Genomic DNA, 22,492 nt, shown 5'->3' with positions numbered 1-22,492 from the left:
AAAATCCTTGGAAGTTGGCCCTAAGAATTTTAGTACTTTCTTTTTGATTGGGTGTCGTTCATTGGTCCGAGAGAATCCAAGAACTGGGGCGATATTTCCTCCGAATTAGTTACAGCTACAAATCTCTATCTCCCATTTCTGTAAACTTATTATTATAATAGCGAACCCAACAAATTTGGGCAAAGTTAATCAGCCCAGAAGTTGGCTCATGAAATTTTACTGTCAGTTAGATTGGGTCTCATTTTTTCAGTTTAGAGAATCCAAAAACTCTGCCGATATTTCCACTTAATCATTTTCACCAAAAAATATCTCTCCCATTTTCGAATATGTATCATTATAATTGCAAACCGGATTAATACGGTAAAATTTATTACGCTAAAAAGTTGGCTCGAGGAATTTTAGTACTTTCAGCTAGATTGCGTCTCATTCTGTCGGTCCAGAGAATCCCAGAACTGGGCTGATATTTCCTCTAAATCTTACAGATATCTATCTCCTTTTAGCGAAAACATATCATTATAAGGGCGAACCGGATGAGTATGGGTAAATTAATTTTGCCCGGAAGTTGGCTCAAGGAATTTTACTACTTTCTACGTGATTGGGTGTCATTTTGTCGGTGCAGAGAGTTCAAGAATTGGGCCGAAATTTACTGTAAATCAGTTTCACATACAGATCTTTATTTCCCTCTTCTGAAAACACGCGATTCAGACGAGTATGGGAAAATTTGTTAGGCCTGGATGTTGGCCCTTCGAATTTTGGTACTTTCTGCTGGAATGGGTCTCATTAATTCGGTGAAGAGAATCCAAGAATTGGGCCGATATTTTCTGTAAATTGATATCACTTCTAATGGCTTATTGCATGAGTATGGGAGCAATTACTCTGCCTGGATGTGGACCTTTATCCGCTCTGGTACAGAAGCCGCCGTTGTAGTAATCGTGCAGTGCAGCAGTTGCCATGTCTGCATGGTGGGGCCTGCTATGCACACATGGCCACTGCTGCACCGCACGATGTGTACAGCAGCGCTGCCTGTACAGCAGCGGATAAAAAATCCTTGGATGTTGGCCCTAAGAATTTTAGTAGTTTCGTTTTGATTGGGTGTCATTCTCATCGGTCCAGAGAATCCAAGAATCGGGCCGATATTTCCTCCAAATTAGTTTCACTTACGATCTCTATCTCCCATTTCCGTAAACTTATTATTATAATAGCGAACCCAACAATATGGGCAAAGTTAATCAGCCTAGAAGTTGGCTCATGGAATTTTACTGTCAGTTAGATTGGGTCTCATTTTTTCAGTTTAGAGAATCCAAAAACTCTGCCGATATTTCCTCTTAATCATTTTCACCAAAAAATATCTCTCCCATTTTCGAATATGTATCATTATAATTGCAAACCGGATTAATACGGTAAAATTTATTACGCTAAAAAGTTGGCTCGAGGAATTTTAGTACTTTCAGCTAGATTGCGTCTCATTCTGTCGGTCCAGAGAATCCCAGAACTGGGCTGATATTTCCTCTAAATCTTACAGATATCTATCTCCTTTTAGCGAAAACATATCATTATAATGGCGAACCGGATGAGTATGGGTAAATTAATTTTGCCCGGAAGTTGGCTCAAGGAATTTTACTACTTTCTACGTGATTGGGTGTCATTTTGTCGGTGCAGAGAGTTCAAGAATTGGGTCGAAATTTACTGTAAATCAGTTTCACATACAGATCTTTATCTCCCTCTTCCGAAAACACGCGATCCAGACGAGTATGGGAAAATTTGTTACGCCTGGATGTTGGCCCTTCGAATTTTGGTACTTTCTGCTGGAATGGGTCTCATTAATTCGGTGAAGAGAATCCAGGAATTGGGCCGATATTTTTTCTAAATTGATATCACTTCTAATGGCTTATCGCATGAGTATGGGAGCAGTTACTCTGCCTGGATGTGGACCTTTATCCGCTCTGGTGCAGAAGCCGCCGTTGTAGTCATCGTGCAGTGCAGCAGTTGCCATGTCTGCATGGTGGGGCCTGCTGTGCACACATGGTCACTGCTGCACCGCACGATGTGTACAGCAGCGCTGCCTGTACTGCACCGGATAAAAAATCCTTGCATGGTGGCCCTAAGAATTTTAATAGTTTCGTTTTGATTGGGTGTCATTCTGTCGGTCCAGAGAATCCAAGAACTGGGCCGATATTTCCTCCAAATTAGTTTCAGCTACAGATCTCTATCTCCCATTTCCGTAAACTTATTATTATAATAGCGAACCCAACAAATATGGGCAAAGTTAATCAGCCCATAAGTTGGCTCATGGAATTTTACTGTCAGTTAGATTGGGTCTCATTTTTTCAGTTTAGAGAATCCAAAAACTCTGCCGATATTTCCTCTTAATCATTTTAACCTAAAAATCTGTCTCCCATTTTTGAATATGTATCATTATAATTGCAAACCGGATTAATATGGTAAAATTTATTACGCTAAAAAGTTGGCTCGAGGAATTTTAGTACTTTCACTAGATTGGGTCTCATTCGTGGTCCAGAGAATCCCGAGAATGGGCTGATATTTCCTCTAAATCTTACAGATATCTATCTCCCTTTTGCGAAAACAAATCATTATAATGGTGAACCGGACGAGTTTGGGTAAACTAATTCTGCCCGGAAGTTGGCTCAAGGAATTTTACTACTTTCTACGTGATTGGGTCTAGTTTTGTCGGTTGAAATTTCCTGTAAACTAGTTTCACGTACAGATCTTTATCTCCCTCTTCCGAAAACACGCGATCCAGACGAGTATGGGAAAAGTTATCACGCTTAGATGTTGGCCCTAAGAATTTTAGTACTTTCTGCTGGAATGGGTCTCATTCTTTCGGTCAAGGGAATCCAAGAATTGGGCCGATATTTCCTCTAAATTAGTTTCACCTCTAATGGCTTATTGAACGAGTATGGGCGTAGTTACTCCGGCTGGAAGTGGACCTTTATCTGCTCCTGTACAGCAGCCGCTGTTCTACGCATCGTGCGGCGAAGCAGTTGCCATGTCTGCACAGTGGGGCCCGCTGTGCACACATGGCCGCTGCTGCACCGCACGATGCGTACAGCGGCGATGCCTGTACAGCAGCGGATAAAAAATCCTTGGAAGTTGGCCCTAAGAATTTTAGTACTTTCTTTTTGATTGGGTGTCGTTCTGCTGGTCCAGAGAATCCAAGAACTGGGCCGATATTTCCTCCGAATTAGTTACAGCTACAAATCTCTATCTCCCATTTCCGTAAACTTATTATTATAATTGCGAACCAAACAAATATGGGCAAAGTTAATCAGCCCAGAAGTTGGCTCATGGAATTTTACTGTCAGTTAGATTGGGTCTCATTTTTTCAGTTTAGAGAATCCAAAAACTCTGCCGATATTTCCTCTTAATAATTTTCACCTAAAAATCTCTTTCCCATGTTTGAATATGTATCATTATAATTGCAAACCGGATTAATATGGTAAAATTTATTACGCTAAAAAGTTGGCTCGAGGAATTTTAGTACTTTCAGCTAGATTGGGTCTCATTTTGTCGGTCCAGAGAATCCCAGAATTGGGCTGATATTTCCGCTAAATCTTACAGATATCTATCTCCCTTTTGCGAAAACAAATCATTATAATGGTGAACCGGACGAGTTTGGGAAAACTAATTCTGCCCGGAAGTTGGCTCAAGGAATTTTACTACTTTCTACGTGATTGGGTCTAGTTTTGTCGGTTGAAATTTCCTATAAACTAGTTTCACGTACAGATCTTTATCTCCCTCTTCCGAAAACACGCGATCCAGACGAGTATGGGAAAAGTTATCACGCTTGGATGTTGGCCCTAAGAATTTTAGTACTTTCTGCTGGAATGGGTCTCATTCTATCGGTCAAGGGAATCCAAGAATTGGGCCGATATTTCCTCTAAATTAGTTTCACCTCTAATGGCTTGTTGAACGAGTATGGGTGTAGTTACCCCGGCTGGAAGTGGACCTTTATCCGCTCCTGTACAGCAGCCGCCGTTGTACGCATCGTGCGGCGCAGCAGTTGCCATGTCTGCACAGTGGGGCCCGTTGTGCACACATGGCCGCTGCTGCATTGCACGATGCGTACAGCGGCGATGCCCGTACAGCAGCGGATAAAAAATCCTTGGAAGTTGGCCCTAAGAATTTTAGTACTTTCTTTTTGATTGGGTGTCGTTCTGTTGGTCCAGAGAATCCAAGAACTGGGGCGATATTTCCTCCGAATTAGTTACAGCTACAAATCTCTATCTCCCATTTCTGTAAACTTATTATTATAATAGCGAACCCAACAAATTTGGGCAAAGTTAATCAGCCCAGAAGTTGGCTCATGAAATTTTACTGTCAGTTAGATTGGGTCTCATTTTTTCAGTTTAGAGAATCCAAAAACTCTGCCGATATTTCCTCTTAATCATTTTCACCAAAAAATATCTCTCCCATTTTCGAATATGTATCATTATAATTGCAAACCGGATTAATACGGTAAAATTTATTACGCTAAAAAGTTGGCTCGAGGAATTTTAGTTCTTTCATAGATTGCGTCTCATTCGCCGGTCCGAGAGAATCCCGAATCGGGCTGATATTTCCTCTAAATCTTACGATATCTATCTCCTTTTAGCGAAAACATATCATTATAAGGGCGAACCGGATGAGTATGGGTAAATTAATTTTGCCCAAGTTGGCTCAAGGAATTTTACTACTTTCTACGTGATTGGGTGTCATTTTGTCGGTGCAGAGAGTTCAAGAATTGGGCCGAAATTTACTGTAAATCAGTTTCACATACAGATCTTTATTTCCCTCTTCTGAAAACACGCGATTCAGACGAGTATGGGAAAATTTGTTAGGCCTGGATGTTGGCCCTTCGAATTTTGGTACTTTCTGCTGGAATGGGTCTCATTAATTCGGTGAAGAGAATCCAAGAATTGGGCCGATATTTTCTGTAAATTGATATCACTTCTAATGGCTTATCGCATGAGTATGGGAGCAATTACTCTGCCTGGATGTGGACCTTTATCCGCTCTGGTACAGAAGCCGCCGTTGTAGTCATCGTGCAGTGCAGCAGTTGCCATGTCTGCATGGTGGGGCCTGCTATGCACACATGGCCACTGCTGCACCGCACGATGTGTACAGCAGCGCTGCCTGTACAGCAGCGGATAAAAAATCCTTGGATGTTGGCCCTAAGAATTTTAGTAGTTTCGTTTTGATTGGGTGTCATTCTGTCGGTCCAGAGAATCCAAGAACTGGGCCGATATTTCCTCCAAATTAGTTTCAGCTACAGATCTCTATCTCCCATTTCCGTAAACTTATTATTATAATAGCGAACCCAACAATATGGGCAAAGTTAATCAGCCTAGAAGTTGGCTCATGGAATTTTACTGTCAGTTAGATTGGGTCTCATTTTTTCAGTTTAGAGAATCCAAAAACTCTGCCGATATTTCCTCTTAATCAGTTTCACTTAAAAATCTCTCTCCCATTTTTGAATATGTATCATTATAATTGCAAACCGGATTAATATGGTAAAATTTATTACGCTCAAAAGTTGGCTCAAGGAATTTTAGTACTTTCAGCTAGATTGGGTCTCATTCTGTCGGTCCAGAGAATCCCAGAACTGGGCTGATATTTCCTCTAAATCTTACAGATATCTATCTCCCTTTTGCGAAAACATATCATTATAATGGCGAACCGGATTAGTATGGGTAAATTAATTCTGCCCGGAAGTTGGCTCAAGGAATTTTACTACTTTCTACGTGATTGGGTCTCATTTATTCGATGCAGAGAGTTCAAGAACTGGGCCAAAATTTACTGTGAATCAGTTTCACGTACAAATCTTTATCTCCCTCTTCCGAAAACACGCGATCCAGACGAGTATGGGAAAAGTTATCACGCTTGGATGTTGGCCCTAAGAATTTTAGTACTTTCTGCTGGAATGGGTCTCATTCTTTCGGTCAAGGGAATGCAAGAATTGGGCCGATATTTCCTCTAAATTAGTTTCACCTCTAATGGCTTATTTAACGAGTATGGGCGTAGTTACTCTGCCTGGAAGTGGACCTTTATCCGCTCCCGTATAGCAGTAGCTGTTGTACGCATCTTGCGGCGCAGAAGTTGCTACCACTGTGCACACATGGCCGCTGATGCTTACAGCAGTGGATAAAAAATCCTTGGAAGTTGGCCCTAAGAATTTTAGTACTTTCTTTTTGATTGGGTGTCGTTCTGTCGGTCCAGAGAATCCAAGAACTGGGCCGATATTTCCTCCAAATTAGTTTCAGCTATAGATTTTTGTCTCCCGTTCACGTAAACTTATTATTATAATGGCGAACCCAACAAATATGGGCAAAGTTAATCAGCCCGGAAGTTGGCTCAAGAAATTTTACTTTCAATTAGATTGGGTCTCATTTTGTCGGTCTAGAGAATCGAAGAACTCTGTCGATATTTCCTCTTAATCAGTTTCACCTAAATATCTCTCTCCCATTTTCGAACAGGTATCATTATAATTGCAAACCGGATTAATATGGTAAAATTTATTACGCCCAAAAGTTGGCTCAAGGAATTTTTGTATTTTCAGCTAGATTGGGTCTCATTCTTTCGGTCCAGACAATCCCAAAACTGGGCTGATATTTCCTTTAAATCTTACAGATATCTATCTCCCATTTGCGAAAACATATCAGTATATAGGAGAACCGGATGTGTATGGGTAAATTTATTCTGCCCGGAAGTTGGCTCAAGGAATTTTTCTCCTTTTTACTGGATTGGGTTTCATTTTTTCGATGCAGAGAGTTCAAGAACTGGGCCAAAATTTCATGTAAATCAGTTTCATGTACAGATCTTTATCTCCCTCTTACGAAAACTCACGATCCAGACAAGTATGGGAAAATTAATCACGCCTGGATGTTGGCCCTAAGAATTTCAGTACTTTCTGCTGGAATGGGTCTCATTATTTCGGTCAAGAGAATCCAAGAATTGGGTCGATATTTCCTCCAAAGTGATATCACCTCTAATGGCTTATCGCATGAGTATGGGTGCAGTTACTCCGCCTGGAAGTGCACCTTTATCCGCTGTACTACAGCAGCCGCTGCTGTAGTCATCGTGCGGCGCAGCAGTTGCCAAGTCTGCATAGTGGGGCCCGCTGTGCACACATGGCCGCTGTTGCACCGCACGATGTGTACAGCAGCGCTACCTGTACAGCAGCGGATAAAAAATCCTTGGATGTTGGCCCTAGGAATTTTAGTACTTTCTTTTTGATTTGGTGTCATTCTGTCGGTCCGGAGAATCCAAGAACTGGGCCTATATTTCCTCAAAATTAGCTTCACCTACGGATCACTATCTCCCATTGCCTTAAACTTATTATTATAATAGCGAACCCAACAAATATGGCCAAAGTTAATCAGCCCAGAAGTTGGCTCAAGGATTTTTACTATCAGTTAGATTGGGTCTCATTTTTTCAGTTTAGAAAATCCAAAAACTCTGCCGATATCTCCTCTTAATCAGTTTCACCTGTAAATCTCTCTCCCATTTTCGAATATGTATCATTATAATTGCAAACCGGATTAATATGGTAAAATTTATTACGCTCAAAAGTTGGCTCAAGGAATTTTAGTACTTTCAGCTAGATTGGGTCTCATTCTGTCGATCCAGAGAATCCCAGAACTCGGCTGATATTTCCTCTAAATCTTACAGATATCTATCTCCCTTTTGCGAAAACAAATCATTATAATGGTGAACCGGACGAGTTTGGGTAAACTAATTCTTCCCGGAAGTTGGCTTAAGGAATTTTACTACTTTGTACGTGATTGGGTCTAATTTTGTCGGTTGAAATTTCCTGTAAACTAGTTTCACGTACAGATCTTTATCTCCCTCTTCTGAAAACACGCGATCCAGACGAGTATGGGAAAAGTTATCACGCTTGGATGTTGGCCCTAAGAATTTTAGTACTTTCTGCTGGAATGGGTCTCATTCTTTCGGTCAAGGGAATCCAAGAATTGGGCCGATATTTCCTCTAAATTAGTTTCACCTCTAATGGCTTATTGAACGAGTATGGGCGTAGTTACTCCGGTTGGAAGTGGACCTTTATCCGTTCCTGTACAGCAGCCGCTGTTGTACGCCTCGTGCGGTGCAGCAGTTGCCATATCTGCACAGTGGGGCCCGCCGTGCACACATGGCCTCTGCTGCACCGCACGATGCGTACAGCGGCGCTGCCTATACAGCAGCGGATAAAAAATCCTTGGAAGTTGGCCCTAAGAATTTTAGTACTTTCTTTTTTATTGGGTGTCGTTCTGTTGGTCCAGAGAATCCAAGAACTGGGCCGATATTTCCTCCAAATTAGTTTCAGCTACAAATCTCTATCTCCCATTTCCGTAAACTTATTATTATAATTGCGAACCCAACAAATATGGGCAAAGTTAATCAGCCCGGAAGTTGGCTCAAGAAATTTTACTTTGAATTAGATTGGGTCTCATTTTGTCGGTCTAGAGAATCCAAAAACTCTGCTTATATTTCCTCTTAATCAGTTTCACCTAAAAATCTCTCTCCCATTTTCGAACATGTATCATTATAATTGCAAACCTGATTAATATGGTAAAATTTATTACGCCCAAAAGGTGGCTCAAGGAATTTTAGTACTTTCAGCTAGATTGGATCGCATTCTTTCGGTCCAGAGAATCCCAGAACTGGGCTGATATTTCCTCTTAAGTCTTACAGATATCTATCTCCCTTTTGTGAAAACATATCAGTATAATGGCGAATCGGATGAGTATGGGTAAATTAATTCTGCCCGGAAATTGGCTTAAGGAATTTTTCTATTTTCTACTGGATTGGGTCTCATTTTGTCATTGCAGAGGGTTCAAGAACTGGCCCGAAATTTCCTGTAAATCAGTTTCCCTTACAGATCTTTATCTGCCTCCTCCGAAAACACGCGATCGAGACGAGTATGGGAAAAGTTATCACGCCTGGATGTTGGCCCTAAGAATTTTAGTACTTTCTGCTAGGATGGGTCTCATTTTTTCAGTCAAGGGAATCCAAGAATTGGGCCGATATTTCCTCTAAATTAGTTTCACCTCTAATGGTTTATCGCATGAGTATGGGCGCAGTTACTCCGCCTGGAAGTGGACCTTTATCCGCTCTAGTACAGCAGCCGCTGTTGTAGTCATCGTGCGGCACAGCAGTTGCCATGTCTGCACAGTGGGGCACGCTGTGCACACATGGCCGTTGTTGCATCGTACGATGTGTACAGTAGCGGATAAAAATTCCTTGGATGTTGGCCCTAGGAATTTTAGTACTTTCTTTTTGATTGGGTGTCATTCTGTCGGTCCAGAAAATCCAAGAACTGGGCCGATATTTCCACCAAATTAGTTTCGCCTACGGATCTCTATCTCCCATTTCCGTAAACTTATTATTATAATAGCGAACCCAACAAATATTGTCAAAGTTAATCAGCCCAGAAGTTGGCTCAAGGAATTTTACTATCAGTTAGTTTGGGTCTCATTTTTTCGGTTTACGGAATGCAAAAACACTGTCGATATTTCCTCTTAATAAGTTCCACCTAAAAATCTTTCTCCCATTTTCGAATATGTATCATTATAATTGCAAACCGGATTAATATGGTAAAATTTATTACGCCCAAAAGTTGGCTCAAGGAGTTTTAGTACTTTCAGCTAGATTGGGTCTCATTCTGTCGGTCCAGAGAATCCCAGAACTGGGCTGATATTTCCTCTAAATCTTACAGATATCTGTCTCCCCTTTGCGAAAACAAATCATTATAATGGCGAACCGGATGAGTATGGGTAAACTAATTCAGCCAGGAAGATGGCTCAAGGAATTTTACAACTTTCTACGTGATTAGGTCTCATTCTTTCGGTCAAGGGAATCCAAGAATTGTGCCGATGTTTCCTCTAAATTAGGTTCACCTCTAATGGCTTATTGAACGAGTATGGGGGCAGTTACTCTGCCTGGAAGTGGACCTTTATCCGCTCCCATACAGCAGCCGCTGCTGGACGCATCGTGCGGCGCAGTAGTTGCCATGGGGCCCAATGTGCACACATGGCCGTTGATGCTTACAGCAGCGCTGCCAGTACAGCAGCGGATAAAAAATCCTTGGAAGTTGGCCCTAAGAATTTTAGTACTATCTTTTTGATTGGGTGTCGTTCTGTCGGTCCAGAGAATCCAAGAACTGGGCCGATATTTCCTCCAAATTAGTTTCAGCTACAGATCTCTATCTCCCATTTCCGTAAACTTATTATTATAATAGTAAACCCAACAAATATGGCCAAAGTTAATCAGCCCGGAAGTTGGCTAAAGAAATTTTACTTTCAATTAGATTGGGTCTCATTTTGTTGGTCTAGAGAATCCAAAAACCATGCCGATATTTCCTCTTAATCAGTTTCATCTAAAAATCTCTCTCCCATTTTCGAACATGTATCATTATAATTGCAAACCGGATTAATATGGTAAAATTTATTACGCCCAAAATTTGGCTCAAGGAATTTTAGTACTTTCAGCTAGATTGGGTCTCATTCTTTCGGTCCAGAGAATCCCAGAACTGGGCTGATGTTTCCTCTAAAGCTTACAGATATCTATCTCCCTTTTGCGAAAACATATCAGTATAATGGCAAACCGAACGAGTATGGGTAAATTAATTCTTCCCGGAAGTTGGCTTAAGGAATTTTTCTACTTTCTACTGGATTGGGTTTCATTTTGTCGGTGCAGAGAGTTCAAGAACTGGGCCAAAATTTCCTGTAAATCAGTTTCACGTATTTATCTCCCTCTTCCGAAAACACGCGATCTAGACGAGTATGGGAAAATTTGTTACGCCTGGATGTTGGCTCTTCGAATTTTGGTACTTGCTCCTGGAATGGGTCTCATTAATTCGGTGAAGAGAATCCACGAATTGGGCCGATATTTTCTGTAAATTGATATCACTTCTAATGGCTTATCGCATGAGTATGGGAGCAGTTACTCTGCCTGGATGTGGACCTTTATCCGCTCTGGTACAGCAGCCGCCGTTGTAGTCATCGTGCAGTGCAGCAGTTGCCATGTCTGCATGGTGGGGCCTGCTGTGCACACATGGCCACTGCTGCACCGCACAATGTGAACAGCAGCGCTGCCTGTACAGCAGCGGATAAAAAATCCTTGGATGTTGGCCCTAAGAATTTTAGTACTTTCTTTTTTATTGGGTGTCATTCTGTCGGTCCAGAGAATCCAAGAACTGGGCCGATATTTCCTCCAAATTAGTTTCAGCTACAAATCTCTATCTCCCATTTCCGTAAACTTATTATTATAATAGCGAACCCAACAAATATGGGCAAAGTTAATCAGCCCAGAAGTTGGTGCAAGGAATTTTACTATTAGTTAGATTGGGTCTCATTTTTTCGGTTTAGAGAATCCAGAAACTCTGCCGATATTTCCTCTTAATCAGTTTCACCTTAAAATCTGTCTCCCATTTTCGAATATGTATCATTATATTTGCAAACCGGATTAATATGGTAAAATTTAGTACGCTAAAAAGTTGGCTCAAGGAATTTTTGTACTTTCTGCTACATTGGGTCTCATTCTGTCGGTCCAGATAATCCCAGACCTGGGCTGATATTTCCTCTAAATCTTACAGATATCTATCTCCCTTTTGCGAAAACATATCGTTATAATGGTGAACCGGACGAGTATGGGTAAACTAATTCTGCCCGGAAGTTGGCTCAAGGAATTTTACTACTTTCTACGTGATTGGGTCTCATTTTGTTGGTGCAAAGAGATCAAGAACTGGGCTGAAATTTACTGTAAATCAGTTTCACGTACGGATCTTTATCTACCTCTTTCGAAAACACGCGATCCAGACGAGTATGGGGAAAGTTATCACGCCTGGATGTTGGCCCTACGAATTTTAGTACTTTCTGCTGGAATGGGTCTCATTCTTTCGGTCAAGGGAATCCAAGAATTGGGCCGATATTTCCTCTAAATTAGTTTCACCTCTAATGGCTTATTGAACGAGTATGGGCGCAGTTACTCCGCCTGGAAGTGGACCTTTATCAGGTCCAGTACAGCAGCCGTTGTTGTACGCATCATGCGGCGCAGCAGTTACCATGTCTGCATAGTGGGGCCCGCTGTGCGCAGATGGCTGCTGCTGCACCGCACGATGTGTACAGCAGCGGATAAAAAATCCTTGGAAGTTGGCCCTAAGAATTTTAGTACTTTCTTTTTGATTGGGTGTCGTTTTGTCAGTCCAGAGAATCCAACAACTGGGCCGATATTTCCTCCAAATTAGTTTCAGCACTGATCTCTATCTCCCATTTCCGTAAACTTATTATTATAATAGCGAACCCAACAAATTTGGGCAAAGTTAATCCGCCCGGAAGTTGGCTCAAGAAATTTTACTTTCAATTAGATTGGGTCTCATTTTGTCGGTCTAGAGAATCCAAAGACTCTGCCGATATTTACTCTTAATCAGTTTCACCTAATAATCTCTCTCCCATTTTCGAACATGTATCATTATAATTGCAAACCGGATTAATATGGTAAAATTTATTACGCCCAAAAGTTGGATCAAGGAATTTTTGTACTTTCAGCTAGGTTGGGTCTCATTCTTCCGGTCCAGAGAATCCTAGAACTGGGGTGATATTTCCTTTTAATCTTACAGATATCTATCTCCCTTTTGCGAAAACATATCAGTATAATGGAGAACCGGACGAGTATGGGTAAATTACTTCTGCCCGGAAGTTGGCTTAAGGAATTTTCACTTTCTATTAGATTGGGTCTCATTTTGTCGGTGCAGAGTGTTTAAGAACTGGGCCAAAATTTCCTGTAAATCAGTTTCATGTACAGATCTTTATCTCCCTCTTCCGAAAACACGCGATCCAGACAAGTATGGGAAAAGTTATCACGCCTGGATGTTGGCCCCAAGAATTTTAGTACTTTCTGCTGGAATGGGTCTCATTCTTTTGGTCAAGGGAATCCAAGAATTGGGCCGATTTTTCCTCCAAATTGATATCACCTCTAGTGGCTTATCGCATGAGTATGGGCGCAGTTACTCCTCCTGGAAGTGGACCTTTATCCGCTCTAGTACAGCAGCCGCTGTTGTAGTCATCGTGCGGCGCAGCGGTTGCCATGTCTACATAGTGGGGCCCGCTGTGCACACATGGCCGCTGCTGCACCGCACGATGTGTACAACAGTGCTACCTGTACAATAGCGGATAAAAAATCCTTGGGTATCATTCTGGCGGTCCAGAGAATCCAAGAACTGTGCCGAGATTTCCTTCAAATTAGTTTCACCTACGGATCTCTATCTCCCATTTCCTTAAACTTATTATTATAGTAGCGAACCCAACAAATATGGGCAAAGTTAATCTGCCCAGAAGTTGGCTCAAGGAATTTTACTATCAGTTAGATTGGGTCTCATTTTTTTGGTTTAGAAAATCCAAAAACTCTGCCGATATTTCCTCTTAATCAGTTTCACCTAAAAATCTCTCTCCCATTTTCGAATATGTATTATTATAATTGCAAACCGGATTAATATGGTAAAATTTATTACGCTAAAAAATTGGCTCAAGGAATTTTAGTACTTTCAAGTTTCAGCTAGATTAGGTCTCATTCTATTGGTCTAGAGAATCCTGAACTAGGCTGACATTTCCTCTAAATCTTACAGATATCTATCTCCCTTTTGCGAAAACAAATCATTATAATAACGAACCGGACGAGTATGGGTAAACTAATTCTGCCCGGAAGTTGGCTCAAGGAATTTTACTACTTTCTACGTGATTGGGTCTCATTTTGTCAGTGCAGAGAGTTCAAGAACTGGGCCGAAATTTCCTGTAAATCAGTTTCACGTACAGATCTTTATCTCCCTGTTCCAAAAACAAGCGATCCAGACGAGTATGGGAAAAGTTATCACGCCTGGATGTTGGCCCTAAGAATTTTGGTACTTTCTGCTGGAATGGGTCTTATTATTTTAGTCAAGAGAATCCAAGAATTGGGCCGATATTTCCTCCAAATTGATATCACCTCTAATGGCTTATCGCATGAGTATGGGCGCAGTTACTCCGCCTGGAAGTGGACCTTTATCCGCTCTACTACAGCAGCCGCTGTTGTAGTCATTGTGGGGCGCAGCAGTTGCCAAGTCTGCGTAGTGGGGCCCGCTGTGCACACATGGCCGCTGTTGCACCGCACGATGTGTACAGCAGTGCTACCTGTACAGCAGCGGATAAAAAATCCTTGGATGTTGGCCCTAGGAATTTTAGTACTTTCTTTTTGATTTGGTGTCATTCTGTCGGTCCAGAGAATCCAAGAACTGGGCCGATATTTCCTCAAAATTAGTTTCACCTACGGATCTCTATCTCCCATTTCCTTAAACTTATTATTATAATAGCAAACCCATAAAATATGGGCAAAGTTAATCAGCCCAGAAGTTGGCTCAAGGATTTTTACTATCAGTTAGATTGGGTCTCATTTTTTCAGTGTAGAGAATCCAAAAACTCTGCCGATATTTCCTCTTAATCAGTTTCACCTGAAAGTCTCTGTCCCATTTTCGAATATATATCATTATAATTGCAAACCGGATTAATATGGTAAAATTTATTACGCTCAAAAGTTGGCTCAAGGAATTTTAGTACTTTTAGCTAGATTGGGTCTCATTCTGTCGATCTAGAGAATCCCAGAACTGGGCTGATATTTCATCTAAATCTTGCAGATATCTATCTCCCTTTTGCGAAAACAAATCATTATAATGGTGAACCGGACGAGTATGGGTAAACTAATTCTACCCGGAAGTTGGCTCAAGGAATTTTACTACTTTCTACATGATTGGGTCTAATTTTGTCGGTTGAAATTTCCTGTAAATCAGTTTCCCGTACAGATCTTTATCTCCCTCTTCCGAAAACTCGCGATCCAGACGAGTATGGGAAAAGTTATCACGCCTGGATGTTGGCCCTAAGAATTTTAGTACTTTCTGCTAGGATGGGTCTCATTTTTTCAGTCAAGGGAATCCAAGAATTGGGCCGATATTTCCTCTAAATTAGTTTCACCTCTAATGGCTTATTGAACGAGTATGGGCGCAATTACTCCACCTGGAAGTGGACCTTTATCCGCTCCCGTACTGCAGCTGCTGTTGTACGCATCGTGCGGCGCAGCAGTTGCCATGTCTGCACAGTGGGGTCCGCTGTGCACACATGGCCGCTGCGCACCGCATGATGCGGCTGCGCCGCTTCAGTACAGCAGCCGGATAAAAAATCCTTGGAAGTTGGCCCTAGGAATTTTAGTACTTTCTTTTTGATTGGGTGTCGTTTTATCGGTCCAGAGAATCCAAGAACTGGGTCGATATTTCCTCCAAATTAGTTTCAGCTACAGATCTCTATCTCCCATTTCCGTAAACTTATTATTATAATAGTGAACCCAACAAATATGGGCAAAGTTAATCAGCCCGGAAGTTGGCTAAAGAAATTTTACTTTCAATTAGATTGGGTCTCATTTTGTCGGTCTAGAGACTCCAAAAACTCTGCCGATATGTCCTCTTAATCAGTTTCACCTATTAATCTCTCTCCCATTTTTGAACATGTATCATTATAATTGCAAACCGGATTAATATGGTAAAATTTATTATGCTAAAAAGTTGGCTCAAGGAATTTTAGTACTTTCAGCTAGATTGGGTCTCAATCTGTCGGTCCAGAGAATCCCAGAACTGGGCTGATATTTCCTCTAAATCTTACAGATATCTATCTCCCTTTTGCGAAAACAGATCAGTATAATGGCAAACCGAACGAGTATGGGTAAATTAATTCTTCCCGGAAGTTGGCTTAAGGAATTTTTCTACTTTCTACTGGATTGGGTTTCATTTTGTCGGTGCAGAGAGTTCAAGATCTGGGCCAAAATTTCCTGTAAATCAGTTTCACGTATTTATCTCCCTCTTCCGAAAACACGCGATCCAGACAAGTATGGGAAAATTTATTACGCCTGGATGTTGGCCCTTAGAATTTTAGTACTTTCTACTGGAATGGGTCTGATTATTTCGGTCAAGAGAATCCAAGAATTGGGCCGATATTTTCTCTAAATTGATAGCACTTCTAATGGCTTATCGCATGAGTATGGACGCAGTTACTCCGCCTGGAAGTGGACCTTTATCCGCTCTAGTACAGCAGCCGTTGTTGTTGTCATCGCGTAGTGCAGCAGTTGCCATGTCTGCATAGTGGGGCCTGCTGTGCACTCATGGCCACTGCTACACCACACGATGTGTACAGCAGTGGATAAAAAATCCTTGGATGTTGGCCCTAAAAATTTTAATACTTTCTTTTTGATTGGGTGTCATTCTGTTGGTCCAGAGAATCCAAGAACTGGGCCGATATTTCCTCCAAATTAGTTTCAGCTACAGATCTCTATCTCCCATTTCCGTAAACTAATTATTATAAAAGCGAACCCAACAAATATGGGCAAAGTTAATCAGCCCAGAAGTTGGCTCAAGGAATTTTACTATCAGTTAGATTGGGTCTCATTTTTTCGGTTTATAGAATCCAAAAACTCTGCCGATATTTCCTCTTAATCAGTTTCACCTTAAAATCCCTCTCCCATTTTCGAATATGTATCATTATAATTGCAAACCGGATTAATATGGTTACATGTATTACGCTGAAATGTTGGCTCAAGGAATTTTAGTACTTTCTGCTAGATTGGGTCTCATTCTGTCGGTCCAGAGAATCCCAGACCTGGGCTGATATTTCCTCTAAATCTTACAGATATCTATTTCCCTTTTGCGAAAACATATCATTATCAGAAACACGGCATGATAGTTCCATGGTAGTTCTAGTCTCCTTTATTGTTCTGATCGGTAATAGTTCCTTGAGTAAGGTGTGGGTTGTAGGCATTGACCACTGTAAATCCCGGCACGCTCGGATTACCTCCGGCCAGAATAATTTTGGGGATATTGTTTACTATCACCTACCCTAATTTTTCCGACAACCATAAAACCCATATCAGGATAACTTGACCGAGTGCATCTCTTCCGAACAAAAGCCACTCCCCCTTTCAATCAATGAGTTTACAACCACCTTCTACCTCCGGCGTTACACTTAAGACCTCTCATCTTCAAAGGTTGACTATCTGTATGAACTCAGCTACACTCCGGCTGAACAACAGATCCACCCTACCAACTTTCCAATTATCAACCCTTATGATGTCTTTCCTCAGACATCCACCTCGATGACAAGGAAGATCCGGACTATCATCTCTCCCAAGAAGACCCAGCGTCTCAAGGAGTACGTCTAGGCACCTCCTTTCTCTCAGAACCAGGTCATCGCCAGTGGCAAAGAACAGTATTTTCCGGTTGACATCAGTCCCGATCTGATCGGACAATGGATCAATCTTGGCTATATCCACCTTCACCTTGGGGCAGTTAAGATTGCGACAACATTCCATGGTCGGAAAGGACTCCCTGTGGCGATGCGACTGAACCTACTTGACACAAGGTTTCGCAACTTCCCCCATGCCACAATCACTGATGTTTAGACCACACTGAACGATGGCACTGTCTTCTACACTGTTTGGCGGCCTTGGGTAGGTGACAAGAGTGCGACCATCCTCAAGATGCTTGTAGACGGGGTTTGTTGCCGTCAAGGGTGGAGTTGCAGCAGGGATATTATGAGTAGATTCATAAGCAGTGATCCAAGACTCAGGAATCAATTTGATGAGCTCAGCACGGCTGATCTGCCGGGGAACATGAGTGATTGTAGGGATCCGATCTTCGCCGATCTGAACAAAGAGAGCTGCATCGTTACTGGAGAAACCAGTATTAAGATTCATGGCATGGTTCTGGAGTCTGTAACAGATTTGGTAATGAAGAGTTGCTGCAATCGCCGATTCTTTCTGAGGGTCACCAGTGAGTTGGGCAAGAAACTGCCAGGCATCCTGAAGGTTGGGATCCTGGAGGGAGATATTATAGTTTGGATAAACAGTGTAGAAGACAGTGCCGTCGTTCAGTGTGGTCTGAACATCAGTGATTGTGGCATGGGGGAAGTTGCGAAACCTTGTGTCAAGCAGGTTCAGTCGCATCGCCACAGGGAGTCCTTTCCGACCATGGAATGTCGTCGCAATCTTAACTGCCCCAAGGTGAAGGTGGGTATAGCCAAGATTGATCCATTATCCGATCAGATCGGGACTGGTGTCAACCGGAAAATACTGTACTTTGCCACTGGCGGTGACCTGGTTTTGAGAGAAAGGAGGTGCCTGGACGTACTCCTTGAGACGCTGGGTCTTCTTGTAAGAGATGATAGTCCGGATCTTCCTTGTCATCGTAGTGGATGTCTGAGGAAAGACATCATAGGGGTTGATAATGGGAAAGTTGGTAGGGTGGATCTGTTGTTCAGCTGGAGTGTAGCTAAGTTCATACAGATAGTCAACCTTTGAAGCATGAGAGGTCTGAAGCGTAACGCCGGAGGTAGAAGGTGGTTGTACACTCATTGATTGAAAGGGGGAGTGGCTTTTGTTCGGTAGAGATGCACTCGGTCAAGTTATCCTGATATGGGTTTTATGGTTGTCGGAAAAATTAGGGTAGGTGATAGTAAACAATATCCTGGCCGGAGGTAATCCGAGCGTGCCGGGATTTACAGTGGTCAATGCCTACAACCCACACCTTACTCAAGGAACTATTACCGATCAGAACAATAAAGGAGATTGGAACTACTATGGAACTATCATGCCGTGTTTCTGATGCAGAGGATCCGTTGAAGACGGCAACTGCAGAGCATACTCAGGCAAGGCAAATAAACCGTAACACCATATCAAAGATAAGAGACAGGGAGCAGAGCTTCGAAGAACAAAAGACACAAGAGAAGTGGTTAGCCAATCATGGCTCTGATACCAAGTTTGGTTATAGAGGATTTCAACCAAAAGGAGTCTGGTTTTTTACAATGAAAAGAGCTTGCTCTTGCAGATATCAAGCAACAACTTCTCTCCCAATGCAGTGCTGAGTCCCACACTGAATTCCTCACCAAGTGTGATCACCCTCTCTGGCAGAATCCTAAGTTCTTCATCAGGCTCCCATTTAAGAAAAATGAAGATGCAAACCCGACCAAGGCCAGCTATTCTGGCATGAAGCCAAAACATCTCACTAGTGCACGGCAAGAAGTCACTCTCTTACAGGCCCAACACCTCATAGAGAAGACATCTTCCCCTTGGGTATGTGAAGCCTTCTACGTCAACAAGCGAGCTGAGCAAATGCGTGGCAAACTTAGATTGGTCATAAATTATCAGCCCCTCAATGCCTTCTTAGCTGATGATAAGTTCCCATTGCCGATGCGCCATGCACTTCTGCTCCAGCTCTCCAAAGCTATACTCTTTAGCAAGTTTGACTTGAAGGCCGGTTTTTGGCAACTTGGCATTCATCCAGATGATCGTGCCAAAACAGGTTTCTGCATCCCTGGTGGACACTTCCAGTGGACTGTCTTACCTTTCGGACTTAAAGTTGCCCCTTCATTATTCCAGCAAGCTATGCTCCAGGTCTATGAGCCTATTCAGGATCACGCTCTCATTTACATTGATGATATCCTACTCTTCTCCGAAACTGAAGAAGCCCATGTTGAACTCCTCCAAAAGTTCCTTTCAGTCACTTTGCAGTACGGAGTCATGCTCTCTCCCTCGAAAATGGAAGTTGCAGTCCAGACTGTGAATTTTCTCGGTGTCACCATCACCAATGGCAGTTTCCAGCTTCAGCCTCATATGGGATGCTCTCTTCTTGATTTCTCTGATGGTCCTCTCACTCGGCAGCAATTACAGCAGTTTCTCGGGATTGTAAATTATATGACAGAGTTTCTTCCCAACCAGATCCAGTTTACTAGTCATCTTCATCGACTGCTCAAGAAGGATCCTCCTCCTTGGTCTTCAGTTCACACCAAAGTAGTCCAGGCTCTAAAGCAACTCGCACAAGCTCTCCCAACCTTGCAGATTCCCTTTACCGGCTTACGGATCTTGCAGTCTGATGCAAGCGACACCCAATGGGGTGCAGTTCTCCTTGAAGAAGCCCCGGATCAGACGCACAGAATTTGTGGATACCGCAGTGGTGCATTCAAACCCTCTGAACAGCATTATCACTCCACCTTCAAAGAAATTCTGGCAGTACGTCGAGGAATAGAAAAGTTCCAGTTCTTCTTGGTGGGACACACTTTTCAGGTCGAAATGGATATGACCTCCTTCCCACGAATGCTACAATTCAAGCATAAGCACCTTCCAGAATCTCAACTGTTACGATGGGCACAATGGTTCTCTCAGTGGTCGTTCAAAGTCAAACATATCAAGGGTAAAGATAATGTCTTGGCTGATAGTATCAGCAAGAACTTCCCTCCTACAGCTGACTATGAGGATTCGGACCGCCTCCGCCATAAATGGAAAGTAACTCCTCCCAGTATTATTGATAATGTGGGACAGATGACTATCAACTCCTCTGTTGAAGCCCAACTCAACTGGCAAGCAGAAAATGCTCTGGTTCAAAATCAGTATCTGCACAAACTGATCTCCTACCAAGAACATCACACTTTTGCTTTACAACAGAACGAGGTTGACATCCGTTATCTCAAAACTCGGATCGAGGCTCTCCATCAGGAACTCATGACTATTGCTATGACAGTGAAGGACTCTTCCTACGCCTCTGTCCTTATCTCTGTTCGGGAAAAAGAAAAGAAACACCTTGAGGACCAACTCAGACATGCCCAGCATCCCATTCCTACCAGTCCTCCGTCCTGTAACTACCCGTTTTTCTCTGACTTCTTTACTACCCCAACTTACCAGACCCATACCACTCCTCACTCCTTTCCCACAGCTATGTTTAAAGAGTTGCAGGACCAACAACGAAACTTAGCAGCCCATAAAGCCAAGTCTTCCAAACCAAAAAGGTTCCATCCCTCACCCTCCTTTGTAAGCCCTCAGCCAACTACTCCATCTTGCCTTACCTCGACACCTACCCCAACAGTTCAGCCTACTTTCCAGCCGCTCCCTGGTCACGGACCCCCTGGTTTTGTCCCTTGGGTTCCTCCCATGACCAAACCAATCACCTCCGACCCGGCATACACCATCGTCCCTACACCTCAAAAGCCTAATACTTTGAGTACCTATCTCACCCAGTTAACTTTATCCAACCCTAGTCCTATTCTGGTCTTATCCCTCTCAAAGGTCCCCTCATCATCATCTTTCTCAGACACCGGCTCTTCTGATCCACCTCTCCCAGTCTTCCAAACTAACCCCCGCCAACCTCACATCCTACTGAAGGTGTTACTGAGCCTTTGGTCCACAGTGACAGTGACCATGGCTCTACTGGACCACAGCAACAGCCACAGCCACGGCAGTTCCCACAAAGGGTTATTCCGCACCCTTTTGTGAATCAAGATCCTAAGCAATTATTCACTTTTGATGGTCTTCCATTCCACAAGTGGCCTGAACGGATCTCTGAGTTCCATGCTTGGCTCACTGCTGAGCTTTTACAAGAAGGCTCGACGGACAACACTGTTCTTACTAAATTCCTCGCCCGTACCCATGGTACCTTGCGCGAATGGTTTATGGCACTTGGCGGTTACCGGCAGCTTCAGTGGACCCAAGTCCCAATCGATGTTTTCATTGCCCAACTCTATAATGAGATGATTGGCCCTATTGAAAACAACCGCATCAAGGCCAGAGAAGAATATTTCCAGATGAAGTGTTGCTCTTTCCGGAAAGCTGATCTTGCAAAGCACTATACTAGGATGCTTGACCGTTTCTACATCCTTGGCGGATTGGATGATCCCAACATGAAACAGGTCTTCCTCAATTCTTTCCCAGAACCATTGGGAAAAGACGCTTTGAAGTCCTTACAACACCTTGGTCTCCGCATAGACCAGGCTCCTGTCGGACGCCTTTACCAAGAGATTCTCAGCGCCCTTCAAAAGCTTTGTGATCAACAGCAGTTCTTCAAACAATGGGAAAAGACCACCCACAAAATCACTAATGCCTGTGATACTTCTTACCTTAAGATCAAGTGCAAAGAATCCAACTGCACCTGTCCCCCAAAGAAGAAGTCTCATTTCTCTAAAGTCCATCCACATACTGCAAAGCCTCCCTTCAAGTCTCACAAGTCTACCCGTTTTAAACGGCGGTTCAAGACCAAGCAACCTCAGCAATACAAGTACTTCAAGAGAAAGAAGTTCCGTAACAAGACTTCTACCAAATGTTATGCTTGTGGCAAATCTGGCCACTTTGCTAAGGATTGCCCTGACAAGCCAAAGAAAGCTAAGCTCATGCATATGCTCGCTCAGTTCTCTATAGCAGATGACCCTGACGCTGATGTCGAATCCCTCTATTCAATAGACGATGAGTTCTCCCCAGATCTGCTCTTTGCTCTAGAAAACTGGGATGACTTTTCCGATAGCTCTTCAGATGAATCCGATGGATTTGACCCCATCTACCCGGCTATTTTCCAAGACCCGCCTGTTCGTCCTTCCTCCAAACCTCTCTTGGTAATTACCAAAATACCCTTGCCTCAGGCCCCTCTATACATCTCTGCCACCACATGGGA

Source organism: Telopea speciosissima, chromosome 8 (genome assembly GCF_018873765.1).
Source record: "Telopea speciosissima isolate NSW1024214 ecotype Mountain lineage chromosome 8, Tspe_v1, whole genome shotgun sequence".
NCBI lineage: Eukaryota > Viridiplantae > Streptophyta > Magnoliopsida > Proteales > Proteaceae > Telopea > Telopea speciosissima.
Note: the sequence above shows the minus strand (reverse complement) of the source record.